Consider the following 5000-nt stretch of genomic DNA (forward strand, 5'->3'; position numbering starts at 1 on the left):
CAGCGCAGATTTTTCGACGAACATGGGCTGGACGCTGGACTGGCCGGGCCATGCAGGAAAATTCATCGAGGGGACACGCTGAAGAAACAGCGCTGGTTTAGACACGGTGGGCGCACTGTTGGAATCGGCAGCGCCGATGAAACCGGCAAAGTCGGCAGAATTGGCAGCGGGTGCTGGCGATGGGTCTGGACGGGCTGGATAGTCCAAGGCTCGACGAGAAAGACCGCAGGTTGAGACACTGGGGCAGTGGCAGCCCGCGGGACAGTGTTGGCAGATTCGGCAGCGCAGATTTGTGCGGCTGCAGGTTCGTCGGGGAAAATCGGCAGCGCAGATTTTTCGACGAACATGGGCTGGACGATGGACTGTCCAGGCCAGGCAGGAAAATTTGTCGAGGGGACACGCTGACGAAACAGCGCTGGTTCAGGCACGGCGGGCAGTGTTGGAATCGGCAGCGCCGACGAAATCGGCAAAGTCGGCAGAATCGGCAGCACAGATTTTTCGACGAACATGGGCTGGACGCTGGACTGGCCGGGCCATGCAGGAAAATTCATCGAGGGGACACGCTGACGAAACAGCGCTGGTTCAGGCACAGCGGGCAGTGGTGGAATCGGCAGCGCCGACGAAATCGGCAAAGTCGGCAGAATCGGCAGCGGGTGCTGGCGATGGGTCTGGACGGGCTGGATAGTCCAAGGCTCGACGAGAAAGACTGCTGGTTTAGACACTGGGGCAGTGGCAGCCCGCGGGACAGTGTCGGCAGATTCGGCAGCGCAGATTTGTGCGGCTGCAGGTTCGTCGGGGAAAATCGGCAGCGCAGATTTTGCGACGAACATGGGCTGGGCGATGGACTGTCCAGGCCAGGCAGGAAAATTTGTCGAGGGGACACGCTGACGAAACAGCGCTGGTTCAGGCACGGCGGGCAGTGTTGGAATCGGCAGCGCCGACGAAATCGGCAAAGTCGGCAGAATCGGCAGCGCAGATTTTTCGACGAACACGGGCTGGACGGTGGACTGTCCAGGCCAGGCAGGAAAATTCGTCGAGGGGACACGCTGACGAAACAGCGCTGGTTCAGACACGGTGGGCGCAGTGTTGGAATCGGCAGCGCCGAGAAAATCGGCAAAGTCGGCAGAATCGGCAGCAGGTGCTGGCGATGAGTCAGGACGGACTGGATAGTCCAAGGCTCGATGAGAAAGACCGCTGGTTTAGACACTGGGGCAGTGGCAGCCCGCGGGGCAGTGTCGGCAGATTCGGCAGCAGTGTCTGCCGATTCGGCAGCGTTGGCTTGTTGGCGCGGGGGGCCGATGCGAGTGGGGACTTGGGCAGCGGGCAGTGAAAGCAAGAGTTTCCCCGATGCTGCCGGGAAAAACGCTCCCCGGGATGGCCGGGTGAGATGACCCGGCGGCCCGCGACGGGTCATTCAATTCCATGCCCCGTCAACATAACTCCCGATGTACTGTTTGCTTTTTCGGAAGAAGAGATCCATCCCCCCATCCTCGGCCAGCCAAAAACGCTCCAATTAATGGCCGGGTGAGATGACCCGGCGGCCCGCGACGCGTCATTCAAATCACTGCCCTATCGGCTACAACTGCTGATGGGTGGGATTAGAGGCCTGCCATGGTGGTGAGGGGCGGCGAGGACCGTGAAAGCTAGAGTTTTTCAGAGGCTGCCGGGAAAAAGGCCCCTCGGGTGGCGGGGTGCGAGGACCAGGCGCGTCATTCAATTCTCTTCCCTATCAACTTGGCTCCCGTTGGCGGGATTGGAGGCCTACTGTTTGTTACAGGGCTAAAATCGTCAGGGGAAGAGCTGACGAAACAATGCTGGTTTGGATGCAGGGGGTAGTGTTGGAATCGGCAGCGCGGACAAAATCGGCAAAGTCGACAAAAAAGACTGTTGGTCTGGACATCGGGGCAGCGGCAGCCATGCCGACAGGGGGGGAAATCGGCAGCGCAGATTTGTGCAGCTGCAGGTTCGTCGGGGAAATCGGCAGCGCAGATTTTTCGATGAACATGGGCTGGAAGATGGACTGTCCAGGCCAGGCAGGGAAATTCGTCAAGGGGACACGCTGACGAAACAGCGCTGGTTTAGACACGGTGGGTGCAGTGTTGGAATCGGCAGCGCCGACGAAATCGGCAAAGTCGGCAGAATCGGCAGCGGGTGCTGGCGATGAGTCTGGACGATTTATAGTCCAGGGCTTGATGGAAAAGACTGTTGGTCCAGACAATGGGGCAGTGGCAGCGCGGATTTGTGCAGCTGCAGGTTCGTCGGGGAAAATCGGCAGCGCAGATTTTTCGACGAACAGGGGCTGGGCGCTGGACTGGCCGGGCCAGGCAGGAAAATTCGTCAGGGGGCCACGCTGACGAAAACAGGGGCTGCGGAGTGGAAAATCGGCAGCGCAGATTTTTCGACGAACAGGGGCTGGACCGGCCGGGCCAGGCAGGAAAATTCGTCAGGGGGCCACGCTGACGAAAAGAGGGGCTGCCGCGTGGAAAATCGGCAGCGCAGATTTTTCGACGAACAGGGGCTGGACCGGCCGGGCCAGGCAGGAAAATTCGTCAGGGGGGCACGCTGACGAAAAGAGGGGCTGCCGCGTGGAAAATCGGCAGCGCAGATTTTTCGACGAACAGGGGCTGGATGCTGGACCGGCCGGGCCAGGCAGGAAAATTCGTCAGGGGGGCACGCTGACGAAAAGAGGGGCTGCCGCGTGGAAAATCGGCAGCGCAGATTTTTCGACGAACAGGGGCTGGACCGGCCGGGCCAGGCAGGAAAATTCGTCAGGGGGGCACGCTGACGAAAAGAGGGGCTGCCGCGTGGAAAATCGGCAGCGCAGATTTTTCGACGAACATTCGTCAGGGGGGCACGCTGACGAAAAGAGGGGCTGCCGCGTGGAAAATCGGCAGCGCAGATTTTTCGACGAACATTCGTCAGGGGGGCACGCTGAGGAAAACAGGGGCTGCCGCGTGGAAAATCGGCAGCGCAGATTTTTCGACGAACATTCGTCAGGGGGGCACGCTGAGGAAAACAGGGGCTGCCGCGTGGAAAATCGGCAGCGCAGATTTTTCGACGAACAGGGGCTGGATGCTGGACCGGCCGGGCCAGGCAGGAAAATTCGTCAGGGGGGCACGCTGACGAAAAGAGGGGCTGCCGCGTGGAAAATCGGCAGCGCAGATTTTTCGACGAACAGGGGCTGGACGCTGGACTGGGCCAGGCAGGAAAATTCGTCAGGGGGGCACGCTGACGAAAACAGGGGCTGCCGCGTGGAATGGCAGCCTACACGCAGATGCGAATTCGGCAGCGCACGATGGCTTGAGCAGGTCATGGGTTCGACTTGGCGCGATCTGAAACCTGGACGAGGGACTGTCGACGCTGGACGAGCCAGCGCGGTGGCCTGTCGTGCCCCGTTCAGGGGGGGCCTGCCGCGGAGACAGCCCTCGCGGGCTCGACAGCGCAGGCCAGCGTCCCCGACGTCGCTGGCCGCGGCAGGCGAGCTGCCGGGGTTCCCGCATTCCTACAAGAAAACGTCGTGCTTTCCACATGAAACCAATCCAGTAAAATCAGCCATATTTTTATGAGGCTGCCCACTGAATTTGGGGTCATTCCGGGCCGGTTCCTAGTTTTGCGGATTTACTCGATTTCTAATGGTAGGAAAATTAAAACAAATACTTCCCGACCTCGAAAAATTCTGGGAAAATTAATGAAGGTGGATTGGATTTTTGCCAACCTCTGTGCAAAATTTCAGCTCAAAATACCAAGAAATGAATTTTTTAGAGGGGGGGTGACAGCTGGGACCTAGTAGTGTCTCCCCCTGCCAGAGCTGCAATGACACTTATTGCTCTTTAGGGAGCCACCAGGCCGGCGCCCCTCAAAGACCACACGCGCGCGCGCGCCCGCCCGCGCTGGGCGCTGGGGCGCTGGGGCCTGAGGGCCTGGGGCCCTTGGGGGCCCTTGGGCGCTTGGGCGCGCGCGCGCGGCCCCCGCAGCCATGCCGCGCTGCGCGACGCGCGGACAGCCCCTGCTGGCTTGCTCTCTCGCCCGCGGGGGGGCTGCCTTCGGGCCCTGGCCCCCCGCGTTCTGGCCTGCCCCTGCGTGGGAGAGGCTAGGCGCTGCAGGGGCCAGCCCGACGTCGCTGGCCGCGGCAGGCGACAGCCCGACATCGCTGGCCGCGGCAGGGGCCAGCCCGACGTCGCTGGCCGCGGCAGGCGACAGCCCCTGCTGGCTTGCTCTCTCGCCCGCGGGGGGGCTGCCTTCGGGCCCTGGCCCCCCGCGTTCTGGCCTGCCCCCCGCGTGGGAGAGGCTAGGCGCTGCAGGGGCCAGCCCGACGTCGCTGGCCGCGGCAGGCGACAGCCCCTGCTGGCTTGCTCTCTCGCCCGCGGGGGGGCTGCCTTCGGGCCCTGGCCCCCCGCGTGGGAGAGGCTAGGCGCTGCAGGGGCCAGCCCGACGTCGCTGGCCGCGGCAGGCGAGCCGCCGGGGTTCCCGCATTCCTACAACAAAACGTCGTGCTTTCCACATGAAATCAATCCAGTAAAATCAGCCATATTTTTATGAGGCTGCCCACTGAATTTGGGGTCATTCCGAGCCGGTTCCTATTTTTTCCGATTTCCTCGATTTTTAATGGTAGGAAAATAAAAAAAAATACTTCCCGACCTCGAAAAATTCTGGAAAAATTAATAAAGTTGGATTGGATTTTTGCCAACCTCTGTGCAAAATTTCAGCTCAAAATACCAAGAAATGAATTTTTTAGAGGGGGGGTGACAGCTGGGACCTAGTAGTGTCTCCCCCTGCCAGAGCTTCAATGACACTTATTGCTCTTTAGGGGGGTGCCCCCTGACTGGCCATGGGGCGCGCTGGCCTGGCGCCCATAGGCCTGCCGCGGGGGATATGTGGGCTGTTGCTAAACTCGGACTAAGGTGGGGGGCCTCATGGCCCGAAGTATTGCCGGCATCGATGACCCGTTTTCCGGCCGGCGACGACCCGATTCCGGCCACCGTCTTCGGGACCCGCTCCAA

The sequence above is a fragment of the Populus nigra genome, chromosome 2, assembly GCF_951802175.1.
Source record: "Populus nigra chromosome 2, ddPopNigr1.1, whole genome shotgun sequence".
Classification (NCBI taxonomy): Eukaryota; Viridiplantae; Streptophyta; class Magnoliopsida; order Malpighiales; family Salicaceae; genus Populus; species Populus nigra.